We start from the raw sequence: 20,591 nt of genomic DNA, 5'->3' as shown, positions 1-20,591 counted from the left end.
GGGGTCCTGGACTGTATGAGGAAGAAGACTGAGCAAACCATGGGGAGCAAGTCAGTAAGCAGCACCCCTCCAAGGCCTCTGCTTCAGCTCCTGCTCCAGGTTCCTGTTTTGAGTTCCTGCCCTGAACTCTGTAAGGACTTGTGACCTGTATGTTTTAAGATGAAACAAACCCTTTCTTCCCAAGTTGGCGTTAGTCAGGGTTTATCACAGCAGCACAAAGCAAATCAGAAAAGTATTAGTTCTTCATTTAATGACAAGAAAAATAATACTTTTTTTTTTCTTGTAGCAGCACCTATATTGGCAAGATGAAATATTTTGTATCTAAAGTAAACAGAATGAGTTTTTGCTCAGAGTGTGAATCCTCTAGCATTCTCTGTGCTAAGGGACCTGTAGCAAACACACCTAGTCTCAAGTTAATGGTTTAGGTTAAGTTTCAGCTTTACTATCATTAAGAATATAACTTATTTCCTGCATTTTCTTGAAAGTAGTTAGTTTTCTTGGGTTGTATTTTTCCTTCTAGTGTCTTCTGTAATGCTGGATTTGTTTGTAGGTATTGTTGAAATTTGTTTTTTGTCGTTGAATGTCTTGTTTTCTTCGTCTATGAGGACTGAGAGTTTTGCTGGGTATAGTAGCCTGGGCTGACATCTGTGTTCTCTTAGGGTCTGTGTGATATCCATCTAGGCCCTTCTGGCTTTCATAGTTTCTGATGAGAAGTCAGGTGTGATTCTGATGGGTTTGCCATTATATGTTACTTGGCCTTTTTCCCTTGCAGCTTTTAGTATTTTTTTCTTTGTTCTGTATACTTAGTGTTTTGATTATTATGTGACAGGAGGATTTTCTTTTCTGGTCTAATTTATTAGGTGTTCTGTAGGTCTCTCATATTCTTATAGGCCTCTCCTTTAAGTTGGGGAACTTTTCTTCTATGATTTTGTTGAAAATATTTTCTGGGCCTTGGAGACGGGAATCTTCTTTTTCCTCTATTCATATTATTCTTAGGTTTTGTGTTTTCACGTGTCTTGGATTTCTTGAATGGTTTGTGTCAAAAAAATTTTTTTAAAGATTTATTTATTATTTATATAACATTCTGCCTGCACACCAGATCTTACTGTAGATGGCTATGAGCCACCATGTGGTTGCTGGGAATTGAACTCAGGACTTCTAGAAGAACAGCGAGTGTTCTTAACCTCTGAGCCATCTCTCCAGCCCCATGTCAAGAATTTTTTTAGATTTATTATTTTCTTTGATGGATACATCGATTTCTTCCATTGTATCTTCCACACCTGAGATTCTTTCTTCCATCTCTTGTAGTCTGTTGGTTATGCTTACCTCTGTAGTTCCTGTTTTCCTTCTTAAGTTCTCCCTGAGGGGGGAGCAGCCTTACCAGGCCACAGAGGAAGACAATGCAGCCACTCCTGATGAGACCCGATAGACTAGGATCAGAGAGAAGGGAAAGAGGACCTCCCTTATCAGTGGACTGGGGGAGGGGCACAGGTGGGGAAGAGGGGAAGAGGGTGGGATTGGGAGGGGAGGAGGGAGGGAGCTACAGGGGGAATACAAAGTGAATAAATTGTAATAAATTAAAATTAAAAAGGTATATAACATGGTAAATTTAAAAGTATTTCCATATATTGGTTCAGTTTTCTGCACAGTGGGCATAATAATAATCCCAGTTATTGGGAGGATAAAGACAGACGTGTCAACTGTGGTGCACATATAGATATGGAGAGCTATGAGTACCTAGCACAAAATTGTAAAGTTGCTTAAAACACTGTATTATTTTAAAAGTTTTGGTAACTTAACTGCTCAGTTCTTGAATGTGAAGTTTGTAGATGAAAATGCCATGTTGTTCTGTGAAAACATTGGACACACCTGAAATAATTTAGAATAGAGCCCATTACGTCCTAATCCTTCCAGAGTGCTATTATTCAACCAGGAAAAAAAGAGCCAGCTCTCCAATGTGTGCAAGGAATTATGTTACCTCTAAAAGCCAGGTGTGGAGGTTTAAGCATGTGAGTCCTGCACTCTTGAGGCTGAGGCATAAGATTGTGAGTTCAAGGACACCCTGAAGGGAGGAGACAGTGTCTCCTCAACAAAAATAAAGGACACCCTGAAGGGAGGAGACAGTGTCTCCTCAACAAAAATAAACCAAACCAAACTCCAAAGATAGAAAAGATTAAAAGATAAGTTGGTATAATATTCTTTTGGAATGTATACAATTTACCCTTGTTCATTCAAATGCTGATTTCTCTCCCCCACTATCTGGTTTCAATCTGGACCTTGCATTGTGATGTTTATTCTAAGCATCACCTGTCTCAAGCTTGTGTAAACATGCCAACCTTGTTCTCTACATTGTCAATTAAGCAATCAGCCCCAATGCTGAGCAATGGAAAGAATAGGGCGGGACATCCTGGTCCAGAGGGGAGAGAGAGGGAGAGAGGGTTGGAGCAGAGGTCAGCAGGAGAGAACTTAGAACCATGAGGAGGGGTGAACCGGACCTAAGATATGACTAAAAGCAAGTATAATGTGGGAAATCTGAATGGGAGGAAACTATGCGGGCTTGGAGGTTTAGGATGGAATAACTATTGCCCAGCATTATGCTCTAGGTTGATTAAATAAATCCTAGTCTCTGTGTGGTGATTTGGGTATACAGCTGGTTTAGGAATAACTGCTACAATAGTAAATATATAATAACCCGAAGCAGAGATATTTTTCCAGAATGTGCAAATCAGTTCTCTCGGTATTTATCAGAAGCAGCTGGTTTTCCGTATCTGAAGCTACTTCAGGCCTGTCCTTTCCCCAGGAGAAGGCGTCTCTAAGAAGTGCGCTCTGAGCTAGCTCCTTTCCAGTTATCTTTTCTATATCAGATAACCTTCAGGAATTAGAAAATTTACCTTATATCTTCGCTCGCACGAGTGGAGGGACGTTGGAAGAGAGGAGTGTGGCAGGTATGGGCTTAGCTAACGATAATGGAGAATTTACCACGAGGCAGCACTGATCAAAGCGTTCTCTATGAATTCGCTTATTCTCCCCAATGAATCGTGAAATAGGTATTATCACTATAAAATAATAATAATAATAATAATTATATTTTCATTTTATAGGCAAGGGAAATAAGCTCCAGAAATAGCTAGTTAAGGGATGGGCTGGAATTGAAGTATGGGTAGTTAGGGATAATTCTGGCTCTCTCTGAAGTATTTCATTCAGCAATGAGCACACATAGTAGAAAAAGTAAGCATATACTAACTTTTTGGCAGAAAAGGATGATGGTAGACATTTCAGGCCAGGTGTGGTGGCTGCAAATACCTGTAACCTCAACATCTTGGAGGTGGAAGAAAGGGGATCAATTCATGGCCACTGTCAGCTGCATATCATATCTATCAGGTTCAAGGCCAGTCAGAGCTGATTTCCCCAACCCCCATCAGAATGGTACTGGGTATGAACTAAATATTAGCAATGACTTTTGGGAGAAAAAAGGATTAATTTGAAAAATACCCAGTCTTTTACAAAGGAAGCAGTTTAAAGTACAAGGACTGATTGGTTGCCAGAAAAGGGTGTGTGATAAAGTGAGAATCATTTAACTGTGTTCATATCCAGCCTGCTGTGCAGATTTGGGATGGTGAAAGTGATCTTAACACAGTCTTTCTCATAAGCTTATATCACTGTTCTGGGGAGGATTAGAACGGCCTTTGACTTGAATCCTTTTATTGGTTTTGCATTTGTTTGGCGTTAAGTAGGTAATAGGATAATGGGTCTATGTTACAATAAATCTGAATTAAATGATTCTCGATGGACCCAGGCTGGCCACTCAGGTATAGCTCTTCGGGCCCTCACTGCCACTGCTTTATTGGTGTTTGCACCTTGCACATTTTCTCTGCTTTTCCCAAGAAACGACTGCTTGGAAATTTGCTGCATAAGACTTACTATAGTCACAGAATGAAAACACACCTGGACCCAGGACCTGGTTCTGATCTTGCTTCTGGCAGGGCTGTGGGTAGGATGACCCCCCCTATAGGGGCCTGGAGAGTATCATATAATGTCACAGAGCCGGCACTTCCTTTCTGAGACAGCAAAACCTATCTGCAAGTTCCATATTCTCTTTACTAAACGTTGGAAGTGCCCATCGACCTTAATATTACTCACACTTCTTTAAAGAGGTTTCATTTACCCTTATTCTTAAGGTTGGGAGTACGCCCCAGGGGCGAACCTGCTATTAGTATTTCCTAAGTGTATACCCTATCAAGCTGCCCTCTAAATTTGTATCTCCCTACCCACAGTTTAGTGTAGTCCTCAGGCTTCATCAGAGAAGTCTGTTTGTGAAATAGACATTGGGTAATGCAGAAACCCATACCTGATCAAAGTGCACAGAACAAGTGTCTTTGGAGCGCTCCACACAAATGAGATGCCTATATCACGCACACGCGCACACGCGCACACGCACACACGCACACGCGCACACGCGCACACCACCGCACAGCTCATGAAGAGCCCGGGTGCTGGGACCATCACGTAGTCTCGTCAGGTTTTTGGCTTTTCCCGAGGTTTGAAGGAAATAGCACACATTCTTTGCACTAGGAGTAGTCGGTGCAAGAACAGCATTATCCATCTCTAAAAATATTTCCCAGCGGATAAACTGTTAGAAGACGTGTTTGCGTTCACACTCTGAGTGGAAATATTTACTGTTCAGGCTCTGTGCTCGAGCGCTGCTTTCTAATCAAGTGACTGAGTTCTAAACTGGAGTTTTGCAAAGATAACGACCCCAGTCAAGGCACTAGGTTGCCTCTTTCTAGGGAAAACAAATGAGCAAGAATTGAACAGAACTGGTTCAGGCAGACTGAAGGAACTCCGCCGGCCAGCGCTGGGGCTTAGGAAGACTTTCCACACAGCTTTCCTCTTGCTTTCAACGTTAAGAAGTCAGGCTTTTCCAGGGGGATTGTTAGACACAGCAGAGGTCCACGAAAGCAGAATGACATTTTCTTTTGCTCAAGAGAAAGGAATCTCTGGCTTGGGACCTAATGTTGCAGCTGAGCTGGGAGGGTGAAGGACGGCCACAAGGAAGGTGGGTTCAACTGATGCCAATGCCAGGCTTTCTCTTTCTTTCCTACCCATCTTCCTCCTCCAGGCAGCCACTGAGATTACTCTTTTAAATAAATTTGTGGTCAAGCTTCCATTTGCATACATCCCGAAATTCTTTTGTTAAACAAGACTAAGAACCCCAAGAGGGACTCACATACTGTATGGCGACCACGAAGGGATTTTTCTGTATTTAAATCTGTTCTTGTTCTTTTCACCATCGATATCTGCAACTGTTCAGTGGTTAGCTCTTCAGGGTGAGCCAATGAAAGCCTTTAGCAGCCTCCAAGCTGCTGTTCATGAGATGAAGTCCACACCGAGAGCATGTGGGCAGCAAACGTATGACCCTCACCTAGTATGCTTTTTGTCATCCAGTACCTCAGTATGCAGTTTGTGGGTAGTGAGGCTGCCTGTGGTGTCGGTCCAAACACTGATCTGGTGTTGGAGTGGAGTTGCTCCTAAAATGGGAAGCAAATGACTCAAGCTAGTTACCACTTGCTGTTTCTGTTTAACTGTATTTTCTTCTTTGAGAATTTTATACAAGCACACAATCAAATGTGACGGTATCCACACCATTTGTCCCCTCAACTTCATGTCTCCTGTTGTTTTGAGGAAAAAAAAATGTTTCAGTTCACAAAGCTGGTTTACATTTCTAAAAACCTGTAGACATAGGTTAGATCACTGATTTCAGATCCTATTCAAAATTCATATGTTTTTGTTTGTTTTTAAGTGTGTTTGTTCTGTTTTGAGAAACGTTCTTGCCATGTAGCCTGGGTTGGCCTTGAACTCTCGATTCTCCTGACTCAGCTTTTCCAGTTCTGGGAGTACAGGCACACAGCCCCAAATTCAGCCTGTGTGCGTCTTTTTCAGTCCTGCTTTTCAAGGCTGAATTGTGCCAGAAGTTGTGCCAGGTGCAGAGAAAGGAGAAGCGGGTAGGTTCCTTCTTTACTGGTTTACGATTTATTTGAAAATAAAACTCTGCGTGGATGAATAATAAATTTCAAAGTTGTACAAGATCCTCAATGGGGTTTTTAAGTGACAAAAGCCTGCTTTTCTTCACTTTCCTGATCCTTTATTCCTCAATGCTTTTTGAGATCACATTGCCTCAGTGAAAGAATGGAAGGGAGGGTATTGGCACATTTTCCCCTCTTGTTCTTATACTCTCTGCATAAATAAAAACAGTAGACTATAGGCTGCTTCCTGCATGGCAGTGGTTTTCCTGAAGCAGCTCCAGGGAATACCAAAGTTCAGTGTGGCTTCAGTTACTCACCAAAGCTACCAGAAACAAGTTTCCCAGCTTTTCTGTTTTCCTCCTTCTCTTCATTCTTCACTTTGATGATCTCAAATAGAGGTTTTGTTTTGTTTAAGAGTGAACAGATTACAATGATCCAGATGAGGACAGCGCTAACTTGCATAAACAGATCAGGAGCCCTCTTTTGACTCTAAGAGGAATTAGTGGCTCCCATAGGGAGAACCATTTAGGTAGGACTTTGGGGTTGTGCTGTGTCTTAATGTTTGAGAAGTCTTTGAAATAGCTTTATAAAGATGAAAATACTGCAGTCTCATGTCTCAATATGATAAAAGGCAGTCAACCATCTATTATAATTTAAAAAATGGAGTGATTTCTCTCCTAATATTAAGCATCAGAGACTTCATGAGTAACAAAAAATTAAAAATATGACCACATAAATCTTATAAAAAATAAACTCATAGGAAGCAAGAATCCAGGCTATCTTTCGTTCTTTCTATTAAAATTAGAAACCTAACAAAATGAAAGATTTCTGCCACAATAAAAGGGAAATGAATTCACCTTCTAGTTCCATGTCCTCCTGAAACACAGAAAATGTTAACACTTTTGTTTCTTTCCTTTCATCTCTTTGAGATGTACCTCACACTCTGTATGATTTCCTCATTAGAAGTAATTTACAGATGCTTTTCATTTCACTTAATAGACTTTCATAACTCCACTAGAACTGGGAATTTCTGGGACCCGATGCCAAGGATGGATGGTATCAGTCTGGTTTTCATGTGAGTATCTTCAGTGGTTGCTTAGGCTTTTGAGGATTAGTGAAAACCTAAACATGCTCTTTATGCTGCCGCCCTTTGCTTTCCAAACACTTTGGTCAGTATGACTATACGCTCCCTGATGGAGGTGAATAAAACAAAGGAAAGCCAATAAGAAAAATACAGTATTTGCTTGCCATTCTTTGTGTGGGTCAATCTTTATGATATGTCGTATTAAAAAAAAAAGCTGTATAATATTTGTCATTAGCCCTAAGATTATCACGGTGGTATTATTTAACCCCCTCTCCCAAATAATAAGGCACAGACACCTGCTAGATTTTATTGTAGCCTTTTTGACCTTGGACCGGGCAGGTATTCCTACCTACACGGTCTAAATCACCTCAGGATCCATCTCTCAGCCCCCATCCAATGCCATCCTCCTTAACCATCCTATCTTCCATCAATAATCTTATAAATACTTGCTTTTATTATTCATCTGGGCATTTTCACGCTATTATTGGAGTCCTTCCTCCTGACCCCACATGTTTCTTCTCCAGTTAACCCATCCTGGTGTGTTCTCTTTTCTCTCTTCCTGTCTGTTTCCTCTTTTGAAACTCCAAAAGCCAGGAAACCTTAGCCTCACCTACCCCATTCTGCCCTGCACAGGAATCGGCTGTTTAATCAGCCAATCAGATATGTTGTAGGCAGGTTTACAAAACAAAGATAGGTGTAACCAGATCTTTAGCCAGCAACACAGGATCAGACCAACCTCTAACAATGATATCTGAAAGTCAGGACACATTAAAATTAGGGTGGAGACACAAAATGACATCAGTTTGACAGTTCAGACATTAGTTTTTTCTTAATGTGCATGTGTGTTGTGATTAATACAGAGATGTAGCCAACTTGTTCAATGCGAAAATGAGTATACCCTGGTTTGTCTAACTCAGTAAAGAATCTGTTTGAACCAAATTCCTAGGATGGTAAGACACTGAAGGAGAGAAGTGGAAATCTGGCTTCTTTGTTACACGTTATTATCTGTATTTGATGCTGCATTTGTCTTACCTTGTCTTTGAGGTCTGTTGTCTCAACTTGATCTGACTTTCTTCCTACTCTGCACAACCCCACACTATTTGACTTACACTACTAGTGAGCATAGTAATAAGTAACTGTTTATCTAAAAATGCACAACAAATGTAATAGATATAAGTGAAGATTTCAAAACCCATCACAGTTGAAGCAGAGGCTTACATTTGCCTGAGCTACAAATGAGCTGATGTGGCTCTGAACTTGCAGAGGTTAAGTTTGGGCAAAGACTTGGGAGCCGCTGATTGTAGATTCCTATTGGACAGACTTATTTTCTTGAATGTCCCTGCATTATTTCAGTTGTCAGGCTCGCCTTCCATTGCTCCTGTGCATTTTGTTTATGTACATTTGGATGACAAGCTGGATGACAAGAAGAATAGTCCTTAGGGGAGAGTCTGTGCTACTAAGCAGATTATTCTAAGCCATTTTAGGCTAACTGGGGGTGTAGTACATGTTTTGAAATGGATTACCTCATCTGGGTCACTTTTTCCTCCTCTTGGTTCCTTTAACTGCTGCTAGAATCTGAAAAATAAATATAACCTATTACCGATTGTGTGGATTCAAACTAAATTTTTCAGACAAAATGAGCTATAATTTACCTCTTAAATCTCAGGAAGCCATTTTGGAATTTATCTGTGCAAAGTTGAGAGGAGACTGTGTTAAGTGTGGTCATTGTAAAACATTCTTAGTGAGCCGGACCTAGTGGCTCACAACTCTAATCCTAGCTCTTGGGAGGCAGAGGCAGGCTGGTCAAAGTGAGACCAGCCTGGTCTACAAATTGAGTCCAGGACAGCTAAGGCAAACCCTGTCTTAAAAACAAACAAACCAAACCCACCAAAACCCAAAACAAAAAAACAAAACAAACCAAACAACAACAACAACCCCCCCTCAAAAAAAAAAACCCACCAACAAAACATTCTGAATAGCCAAGGACAAGGTTTAATGTCAAACAGGAATGAACAGTTCATACGTATAGCTAACTAACATGTTCAGAGAGATGCTTCTCATTTTCTGTAGTTAAGGGTCTCCTACTAGAAAGTTATGTACAGTGGAAATTGCCACAGGAGTGAAAATGGCCACGAGTTAGGACACATCTTTTCCTTTTGTCCAATATTCAGAAAAATAGGTTTTGATTGTATCATTCAACAACAAAATATTTCCTTTTATTCAAGATGACAGTAAAACAATTTTTTTCTGTTTAGCATGAGTGATTCCCATAGAAGAAAGTAAACAAGTCATTCAATCATAAACCATCTCAAAAATCATGGGCATCTAATTTCTATCCTAAAGGAGGTAGGGTTGGTGCTAGGTAAGTTTAAACACCATGAAACTTGTCAAGAGGAGCCTAGAAGACTTATACGTAACTAAATAAACATCCCATTTGCACCCTAGAAGAGGGGACGTAAAGGAGGAAAGTGGGAACAGAGGGGAGCAGAATACAAAATGGCACACCAATGACACTGAGGCTGGCAGATTGTGTTCACTGGTGGCTACTTAGGTTTGATCATAGGAACAATGTCAAGAGAGCACATGAATTTTTTTTTCAACTCCTAAAAAAATCTGATAAACTGTATTTCAAGCAGCCGATAAAGAAACTTTATCATTGTGCCCTCAGAAATAAAAGTAAGAACAGGGGCTAAAAAGACCAAGGAGGAGTTCTGAGGTAAGAGGGGTGAGGTTCAGTCGTGGATGCAGAATGAGGTTAATAGAATAACCTGGAGATCTATATCAGAAGGATCTTTATTGTTGAATATATTTCTTAACCACCTGCACAAGGAACCAAGTAAAAGAGTGATATTATTCAATGACCCTACACTTTTAGCCCAGTAAAGGATCAGAAGGGACTCCAGCGAGACTTAACAAAGCTAGGTAATTGGCTGGTGTGCTGAAGATGAAATCTGAGACAGGCAAGTGTACGGCGATGCACCCCTGAGAGGACAATTTAAGCTAATCATGCACAGGGATGGTGCTGAATTAGCCATGACCTTCCAAGAAAAAGATCATGAGCTCTGCTCACCGTGCAACAGGGCTAAAAATAAGTCACAGGAGGCAGAGTAATGTGGAAGGTATTAAGGTGCCATTATATAAATTGACAGCATATCTTTGTCTAGAATATTATGTTGAGTTTTTGTCACCTCATCATAAAAATGGAATGGAAGAAACAGAAAAATGCACGGATGGTCAGTGAAACTAATTGACCGTGTAGGATAAGCTTCATTTTGAAGAGAACATTTTTGTACAGTTTAAAGATCTCCTGTTGCAAAAATCCTATAGTGATGTAAACGACAGACATTTACAACCCTCCATAGCATCTGGGGTATTGGCATTAAGGAAGAAATAAATACTGATTTTTTCCACTGAAGTCTTTGGACTTGGGTAATCAAGACATTTTTATTCATCCCCAAAAAGAGACTTGAGTCTTGTTGGGAGGAGAAGACGCACCTAGTCTTACTGAAACGTCATGTGCCAAGGAGGATTGATATCCATGGGGGGCCTCCCCTTCCCTGGGAGAATAGGAGGGTGGTGGTGGTAGGGAGGAGTGAGGGGGGGTCTGGGAGGAAGGGAAGAAGTGCAAGCTGGGATAGGATGTAAAGTGAATAAATTAATTAATGGAAGACACACACAAAAAAGCAAAAAACCCCAAACTAAAACCCCAACAGCTTTTTTAAATCTGGGTTGAATCAATGCATACTTTTATGTAACTTACAAAATTATTGATATTACTATAATGATAACTCCAGGTTACTGTATGATTTTTTTAAAAAATTTATTATGTGTACAATATTCTGTTTGCATTTACACTTGCATGCCAGAAGAGGGCACCAGATCTTATTATAGATGGTTGTGAACCTCGATGTGGTTGCTGGGAATTGAACTCAGGACCTTGAAGAGCAGACAGTGCTCTTAACCCCTGAGCCATCTCTCCAGCCCTACTGTATGATTCTTAAAATACTTTCAGAATCTGAAAAATAAACCTATGAATAAAATAAAACAAGTAAGTTCTATTGAAATAATTGAACAAACATATTTGACCAAATTTTCTACAAGTTGGGTATTAATTTATGGTAAGCATATTTATATATACATATACACACTGTGTGTGTGTGTGTGTGTGTGTGTGTGTGTGTATCCTGAGAATTCCATTGATATTAACAAAGAAAAGAAATAGACTGAGGATGAAAATAACCTTGAGACCAAGAAAGAAAATGTTCCAACAGAGGTTGCTTGCTTCCTCCTTGTTCAGGAATTACAGAGTAGAAGCTGTTTTATTTCTGCCATCATCCACTGTGCACACAGCCACTGACAGCATTTCCTTGGAAGCAGGCTGGGCTGTATATGTACCCACAGTTTTGGCTATCCAGGAGGTCCAGGTGGGAGGATCTCCTGACTCTATGAGTTGGATACAAACAAGGTCAATGCAGCAAGACCCTGTCTCAAACAACAGCAAACCTGAATCTGGTGACAACAGTCCCTTACTCATGAAGGCTTGGCCTCCAGTTTTTTGTTTGTCTTTTTCAAGTTTACAATGATGTGACAGTGACATACATTTAGTAGAAAAGCTCCTTCAGATGATAAACTTGGCCTTTCCTCTTGGTGGGGGGTGGTTAGGGGCTGCACAGCTCAACACTCTTGAGATGCTGGAGCCAGGAAAGAAGCATCCCAGAGCCAGGGAATGGAAGTCCCCCTCAACACATGTGGCATTCAGCTGTGACTTTTGATGGGTGAGGTGCGTAGAAAACATTTTCAGCCTGTGATGTGTTTAGCTATGGGTTATGGCTCTTCAGGTAGTAACTCCCAAAACACAAGCTCCTGAGCAGCTGGCTTCATGATTGTCTGTAATAGGCTGGCTCATATTTTCTTTTTCTAGGGCGTTGTTTATATCCACAAGTGACATTGTGTGGATAGTTTCCTTTATTGCTTCAGATAATGATCTACGGAGCTGGGAACATCAACAGTGAATGGCATTAAGCAAGAAGGAAGAGCTAATTTTTGTCTAGGTGTTAGCATTGACATTTAGCCATGTATAATGTACTAACACAATTAACTAAAATATACCGTTCCTGAAATGTGCTATAACCAAACACACTATATTTTTCATATGATTTGCAATTTCCATGGAGAGCTCATTTGGATTACGTTTATAATATTCATTTAGCAAACTCCATTAGCAATGTTTACAAGTGCTTATGGATCCGGTAAATGAGTTTGCGGATGTGCTGTGAACGAAGCTAAATGCATCCATTTGTGTATGGGATCTAATGCATAAACTCATTCCAATCAGGCAGGGTTATAGCACATTAGACTGTAACCTGAGAGTCAGGGTTTTTACATGGTGCCTACGCTCTCTCATGTGACTGAATTGATTAACCTTTTGGTTTCTTGATTTTCCTTGAAAGGGAAATCTCATTGAAAATTTGGATTAATCTGAGTATCTAAGTATGAGAATACTTGGGAACAAGCACATCAGCTCCACACACACACACACACACACACACACACATACACACATACACACACATACACACACAGACACACACACATACACACACACACACACACATACACACACACACACACACATACACACACAGACACACACAGACACACACACATACACACACACACACACACACATACACACACACACACACATACACACACATACACACACACACACACACACATACACACACACACACACACACATACACACACACACACACACACATACACACACACACACACACACACACACACACACACACTCCAGAATGCAGTGATGCTTTGCCTCTGACTGGCTGTAAGTTATTTTCAGTAGGAAAAGCACATAGGCACACCTGATTTCTAATTACTAACTGCAACAATGGAGGGTCTAACTCTTAGACTATCAGAATTTTCCCAATGACCTGAAATCTGTATCTTGTAAAGGGAACTAATTTAAAAGCTGAACATGCTAAGCATTCTCAAGATGGCAAATTTTATGATATGTATTTTCCTTTAACAAAACAAAACAACAAAAAAATTCAGTATTTAAATTTGGTTAGCTGATTCTATTGATGAGAGATGTCTAGAGTTGGTTAAAAAATAGTAAATGTTTTTTTTTCTTTTGTTAGAGTGTGTTGGTTTGAACACCTGTGGTTTACCAATTCAGAGTGCAAATTGCTAAGTTATTGTTCATCTGAAGTCAACACAAGTTGAAGATCTAAGTACTGAGAAGAGAGCATAGAGCAGTTACAAGTAGTCCTCTATAGAGGTCCTAGGATTATACAGAAATCCCATAGTACCAATAGCTAGAGAGCATTAAAGCAAGTGTGCTGGTTGGTAAATGCCTGTAATACAAGCTCATGGGGAGCTGAGGCAGAAGGATTATAAGTTTCAGGTCAGCATGGGCTATATAGCTGGACCTTGCTTAAAAAGCAAAATACTGACTGTAGGTTTTAAGCATGCTATATGTGATAATCATATTATGTGGATGGGTATTTCTATTTTTATCTTCATTTTGAAAAGTAAAATGAGGAATTAACACGTCCCAGTGCCAGAGACATGAGGGGCAAGCGCTGATGGCTTTCTGTCTTCAGAGACTCTGACGTCGAACTCTGTAGATACCTCAGAGTTTCCTGACAGAAACGTGAAGAGACAATTTGTATAGAAAGGGGAGTCAGAACGCTTCCCCAAGGCTGGCAGCCATTCTGCTAGAGCATGACTTAGCTGCAGGCTGTGCTAAGGAGCTAGGGTGAGGTCTTCATCATGAGCCTAAGTCAGAAGGAAGATGAAGACATTCAAGCGCCTTTGACTTGATAAGGAACTTATCAAACAGTGCCATCCAACGAGGCTTTCTTCTTTCAAAATCAAGCTGGGAATTGCAGTTATTATTTAAAATTTTTTTCACAAATATAGTCCTTCCCCATTGAACACAGATGCTCTCAACTTGCTGGCAGTCACCATCTGCACCTCAATTTACATTTCCCAAACACGGCTGACATCTGTTTAAATGCCAATCTCTCCCAACTTGGTTGGATTTTAGCTCAAAAGTGATATCCTATACTGATTTGGAATTTCAAATTTATACTAATCTTCATCAGAATGCTCACTAGGTACACAGGCTTTCTGTGTCTCCTCAATAATTTTTCTTTAAAAAACGGAGGCAGACACTGAGAGGAACCTGGCATTTCTGAGGGGTCGTGGACCCAGTTCATCAGGGTGGGGTGTCCTAGGAAGCATAAATGTGACTGGGAGAAGCAAGTCCAGAGTACCTTTCTGGTTAATCCTCCTTTTCTACACTGATGGGGGAATTTCTCCAATGAGTCAGAGTTTGAGAACAGGCACAAAAATACACCTAGGACCACGTAGGAATACGGCTGAGGATGGCTGATTATCAGGACTCACTGAAGTAATGACCTTCTAAAAAGACTGAAGCTAAAAAAACAAATGCACACACACACACACGGAAATTATGACCCCAAATGCCTGTTGCTCCTTCATGGTCAGCACCTAAATAAAATGTACACTGAATCTAATAATCTAATAAATTTTTTTAAAAAAAATCTCCTAGTTATTTTAAAGTCAGGGTAACATTATTTAAAAAAATGTCAGGATTATCAAATACCCATTGATGGTAAATTTGATTTGTAAAAAATTAAAAAGTCATCTGAAACGCTATATGCTATACAATAGGTTTAGGGAAACAGCTTTCCCCGTGCTTCACAGACTGATTCTGAAATGGCATTTCAAAAGGTGAGTTTAAATCCTTCCTAAATGATGGAGGCAGCAGGGGGAGGAGAAGGCGTGTTCCTTTCAAGAAGAATCCTTTGGCTATGTTTATATTTTAGAACCAGATGGAATTGGGCTTTAGGTAATGAACCAAGTTCATTTTCATATATTTCAAAATGCATGATTTGAAACACTTAACTGTGTGAGGTCTTAGTTACCCCCTCCTGTTAGATGGAGACAGTCGGTGACCTACAGTATGGCAACTGTGAACATTCAAGAGGACTGCACATGGGAGGTACTTTTCCCAGGCCCTGGAGCAATGAGGACTCAATAGAGCCATGATGCCTCGTAATTCGCTTCATGCTCTCAAGGCAGACACACAGATCCTGGGATGCAGTGAGTCCACAGTTAGGTTGTGCTGCTGCAGCAAACCGCCTGGGACTGGGCAGTCCTAAAAACAGAAAGTGGGAATGTTCTCCACCTAGCTCTGGAAGCTGGATGTGTTTACAGAAGCAAGCACCACTGGGCATGGCTGCACCATTTCTTCTGCAGACCTAAGTAAGCTCCTCTTTTCTATCGTGTTTCTGGAGGCTCTTTACAGGTTGTCAGCGTTATCAGTGTCAGGCCTCATTCAACTCCAGAGTCCTAGAGAGCCTTTTTTTCTGTCTGCAGAAGGTCTTCCTCCTCTGTAGACCAAGACCTTAAAGATTAACATACAAAATACTTTCATTCATTCATTCATTCATTCATTCATTCATTCATGCATTATTTGGGATATAGTCTTGTTCTGTATCTCAGGTTGGCTGTGGCCTCACTTTTTATCTCAACCTGTCCTATACTCACCACAATTCCCCCATTTTAACCTCCTGAATTCTAGAACTATAAGTATACCCCTCCCACTGGCATTATTACATTTTAAATGCAAGTTAAAAATTGTCATGGTGACAGTATATTACTCTCCTCGTCTTTAGTATTAAGCCTCTGCTAACTGGTCTGTAAGAAAAGCTTCTAGAAAAGCAAGCCAGTCCTTGCTGCAATATCCCTCTTTCTGGAGAGGCGATTTTAATATTTTCTTTTCATTTTGTTTGGCAAAACTGCCTCAGCTAAAATGAGATGTCTGACTCATTTCTACAGCCAAATATTTCTGAAATAAAAGTTAGGGGGTTTAAAAAAATTTTAAACCAAGTTCATTTCTAAAATAGGCTTATAACTTGCTGATTTCCAACCAAAATGTTTAGGAATAAAACTGTAGTTAAACAAGCACTTAAAAAAAAAACAAAACAGTAGACTCTTTTCTTCAAATTGAATTCTGCAGGGAGGATTGAAAGAGAAGCACATAACAGCAGGGCTCTTGTGGTTACAGAAGGAAGAAGGAGGTCCACCCTTCCTCCTCTTCCTCATTATTTCTTCCTTCTATTCCCAGCTTCCCTTCAGGACTCAGACACTGCCTCAGAAGCCAGAGTGCTCCCAGACACAAACTCTTCCATCTCCCCAAGCCAAGTTGTTTCTTTGGTTTCTCTATTGCTCTCTCACTGAGGGAAATGAGGGTGAAAAGGCGCCATTTCTGCATAGAGCATTAGCCCTGTCAGCTTGAGTCAGCAGGACACAGAGAGTCTACTTGCTCAGCTTTCTGCCCTCCGCCCAGCATTCAGCAGGGCTTCCGGGTGCAGACAAGTTTCATTTCTGTTGACGGTAATGTTCTGCTTGACTAAACAGATTTCCTCCATTGACTTTTAAAGCAAGAGGCCACATCTCATAGTCTTTAAAAGTAGCTGTACTCCTGTTTGCTACATTGGCCGTGTGGGTCTTTTCCTTTGTCAAACCACGATGTCGAAGCAGGGTGGGGTGGGAACACCAGTGCTCTGAAAAGGCACACACGTGCTTTCTGCGGTGTCCCTTCTAGTTAGGACAGGTGGTTTTGTGCTCAGGAAATTGCCCTTGGTGAGGGAGCATACAGGGAGATGTCACCGTGGCCTGGCCTCTGCCTCATGCCCTGTTAGGTGCTGGTATAGCTCCTACAAAGATGCCCTCTGTGTCCGGTCCTTTGATTGACATATGGGTTATAGAACCCATTTTATTTGAGAAGGGAGACCGTGTAGCAATCACTCCAGGCCCCAAGATGGAAATGGATCAGGACTGATGCTCACGAAGATGCAGAACAGCCATCAAAATCTGGAAGCAGAGCGAAGAGGATGAAGGTTTCAAAGTCAAAGTGGACTTTTGTGTCAACTATAAGAACCTAATAAGACCAGAAGGTTATGAAAGGATAACGCCTATGCAGTAGGCCAGGACTAACACATCAGGCTGGAAGCTCTTCAACCATGGGTACTAGTCTCCCTGGTGATAAGTTATTGTGGCCAAAGACGATAGTTTCAATAATACCTATGTAGTCATTCCCACCATAGTAAGTGAATTAAATCAGTCTAGAAAATCAAGTGTGGTATTTGCTATCATTTGTGGGTCCTATATTTTACTTTGCAACATATGTACAGATGAAATTAGAAACAAAGCTGTCTGGGAACTAAAGGGGACGATAGAAGGGGTGAGAGTGATGAAAGGGAGAATGCCGGTATGTTGGGGTTCTCTAGAGGAACAGAGCTGACAGGACAGATACGTTAAAGGGCATTTATTAGGTTAGCTTACTCACTGTGGTCAGGGTCTTCATGGTTCAGCAATGGCTTGTCACACAAGAAAGGCTGAGATTCTGGTAGCTGTTCAGTCTGTGAGGCTAGGTGTCTCCAGGCTGGGGCTGAAGGTTTGGAGGACCCCAGGAGGTGTGCTGTCTTCCGTCTATCTCGGAAGCCCAGAGAAGCTGGGCCCAAATCAGCGAAGGAGGGCAGCACCAACAGGACAGGTGCGCCTGCCAGCAACAGCGACTGCAAATAAGCAAAAAGCAGCTCTGGCAGCTTCTTCCCTCCGCCTCTTTTTTATGACTGTCACTTGAAGGGGTTGTTAGCATTCAGAGTGGGTCTTCCAACTTCTGAAATTTGAACAGGAACATCTTTTACAATGATCTTCTATTCCTGCTAGCAACACTTTGTTTTTTTTTGAGAATCCCTTCCTTCCTTCCTTCCTTCCTTCCTTCCTTCCTTCCTTCCTTCCTTCCCTTCCCCCTTTCTTTTTTTTTTTCGAGACAGTTTTTTTGTGGACCAGACTTACCTGGAATCCAGAGATCTGCCTGTCTTTGCCTCCCAAGATCTGGAATTACAGGCATGAGCCACCACTACCTGGCTTGTGTATTCTTTGTAAGTAACACAGTATGTACCACAGATCCCCAAGGAGCCAACTAAAGCAAGAAATATGCAACAGAGTGCTATAACCCCAAAACTGGGGTGCGGGTCACAGCAATCATGGCTCCATTTCCTGAAGCTGTGTCTTTAGTTAAAATACTGAACCTTCCACTGAAACACTGCCTTTTCACAGCTATATGAGTTCCACTGTCTCTTCAGATGTCTGTGCTGAAAGGCCTGAGGGCTTTTTGTTTGTTTGTTTTAAATTTTAGTCTGTCATAGATTAATAAAAGGATTTGTAGAGAAACTTTAATTTTTAATTAATACTTTAATTTTTAATTTTTAATACATTCAACAGACATGAAAATGATCCTGTGAAGTTGTTTTAAAGCTTCTTATTTTTCATTTTCTCTTTCTACAGTATTTAAAGGTAGACCAGCGAGAGCTGTGGGCTTTCACCAGTGTGTGGAGTAGACTGAGTTTGTGCTGATACAGACAGTGGTCTTCCATTACAGGAACTCATAAGGTTAAACTGTATAGCACAATAGAGCCTACATTTCACAACGATTATCATAAATCTTATATCCTTTTATATCTAACTAATAAATTGATAAGATATCACTGTACATAAGAAGTGCTCAGAGAGAAAGAAACAATTGTTCAAACCAATCTTCCCTGAGAGACAGAGGGGTTTTAGAGCCAGCACACAGGCAATCGTGAGTCTTCGGACTGCCCTGAAAGCACCCTACACAGTCCCCTCGGGTAGGGAAAAGAACTGTGTTTAGGTGCCACAACACGGGGGGGGGGGGGAGTCAGTGACCGGGGGCTCCTGCATCTCCCTGTCCTCCGGCTGGAGCTGCTGGGCATCTGAAGCCAGTGCACAGTGTTAAACACTCAGGCTTGAGCACACGAACTTGGGTTTGAACATCTACTTATTACCAGGGGACCACAGATGTGGCTATTTAAGCTTTCCAAGTTCCCATTTTCTCCCTTGTGAAGTAGGGGCTAATCATAGTGCCTGTTTTTCTTAGTGCTGCTGGACGGATTAAATGAAATGATCCCCATTATGTTCTGGAAGTGCAGAGCAGGTAACTCAGCTCTAGCAAAGCGAAGCTACAGCCGGCCAGGTTTCAAGGCAGGGCCGGCAGAGGCTCCGGAGCTGCGGCATAACCTTTTCCGGACGCAACAGAAGAAAAGAACCCCAAATTCCACCATGCCAGTCTCAAAAGGGTTCTGACCCTTAAATTATGTCTTTCCCTGTAGCTCTCTAACACTCTCCCTCCTTGCCTTCACCCCAGCTGTGAAAGAGATGGTTATAATATGGAAAAATGACTCCAAGTCCTGAATACATCATCCAAGGTGAGGAAAACTGCAGGGGTTGTACATGAGTCTGGAGAGGCAGGAGCCCCCTTTTCTCCTCTCTGCACAATGTGCACAGAATGTCTGTGATTAAAAGTCTTAACACGGTTTCCAAGCGTCACCCTCCGAGGTAGATGACACGCAAAGGCAGGCACAGAGACGGAGAACTGATCTGAACCAAGTGGCTCGTTTGTGAAGGCTGGAGTAACACTCCATAATGAATTTGCTATTTACTGATATAGCTGGGCATTCATTGGACATCAATGGGCAGGGCCAATGTACAGTCATAGTTATTTTATTTTCAATTCAAGCTTTGCTACCAGGCAACTAAATTGCTGCAGAAGGAAAGTGATATGCCAATTTCAAAGGCACTTATTGCCATACCATTGAGTAACTGAAAAAAATATAAAGAAATACTGAAAAATGGGATGTAACTACACATGCTAACTAATGATAATGGCAGTGCTACTGATGCTATGCCCTTTTTAGAAGGCATGGGTGGTGAAAGGGCTATTCTAAAACTGCATTGGCTTACAAGGGGTAAAGCTAGGCTATCAAGTGGCTTCCTAACATTTGTGTTTGTCTATGGCCACAGCACCCTGAACATGGCCGATCTCATCTGTGCTTCCACAGCTTTCCACAATAGTGAGGAGAATCTTTTCAGAAGGAATTTTTAGTTGAAGTTAAATAGGTCTCAGTCAATATCTGTAAGTTCTTCTCTGATGGTTTGGTCTCTTATCAAAGAACCTTGACATTGTCTGGTCCTGGTGTCCTGGTTGGCCGTGTCTGAAGGCTACTCTGCCAGTATGACCTGCCCACCTCTGGGGCTGCCTTGACTGGGCCCTGAAGACTTCTGTCTGAGGCAAAGTTGAGATAAAAGTTCCATCATTCATAAACAGATCCTCTTGTTCTTGTGCTAGCCTCTATCTTGTAGGGATTAAAAATTAGTGCATAGGGTGGGCTTTGTGCGCACATGGTAAGAAGAGATATGGTCTGACTCCTCCCCCAGGAGTGCAGGGAGATCACTCAAGCACTGAACACTGTCAAAATAGAGAGAGCTGCCAATTTCCATTAGCAGATGCACCTGCACCCCGAATCTAAATAAACAAATAATAAAAAAGTGCTTCAGGA

The sequence above is a fragment of the Meriones unguiculatus genome, chromosome 7 (assembly GCF_030254825.1).
Source record: "Meriones unguiculatus strain TT.TT164.6M chromosome 7, Bangor_MerUng_6.1, whole genome shotgun sequence".
NCBI lineage: Eukaryota > Metazoa > Chordata > Mammalia > Rodentia > Muridae > Meriones > Meriones unguiculatus.
This window is presented reverse-complemented; position numbering follows the sequence as displayed.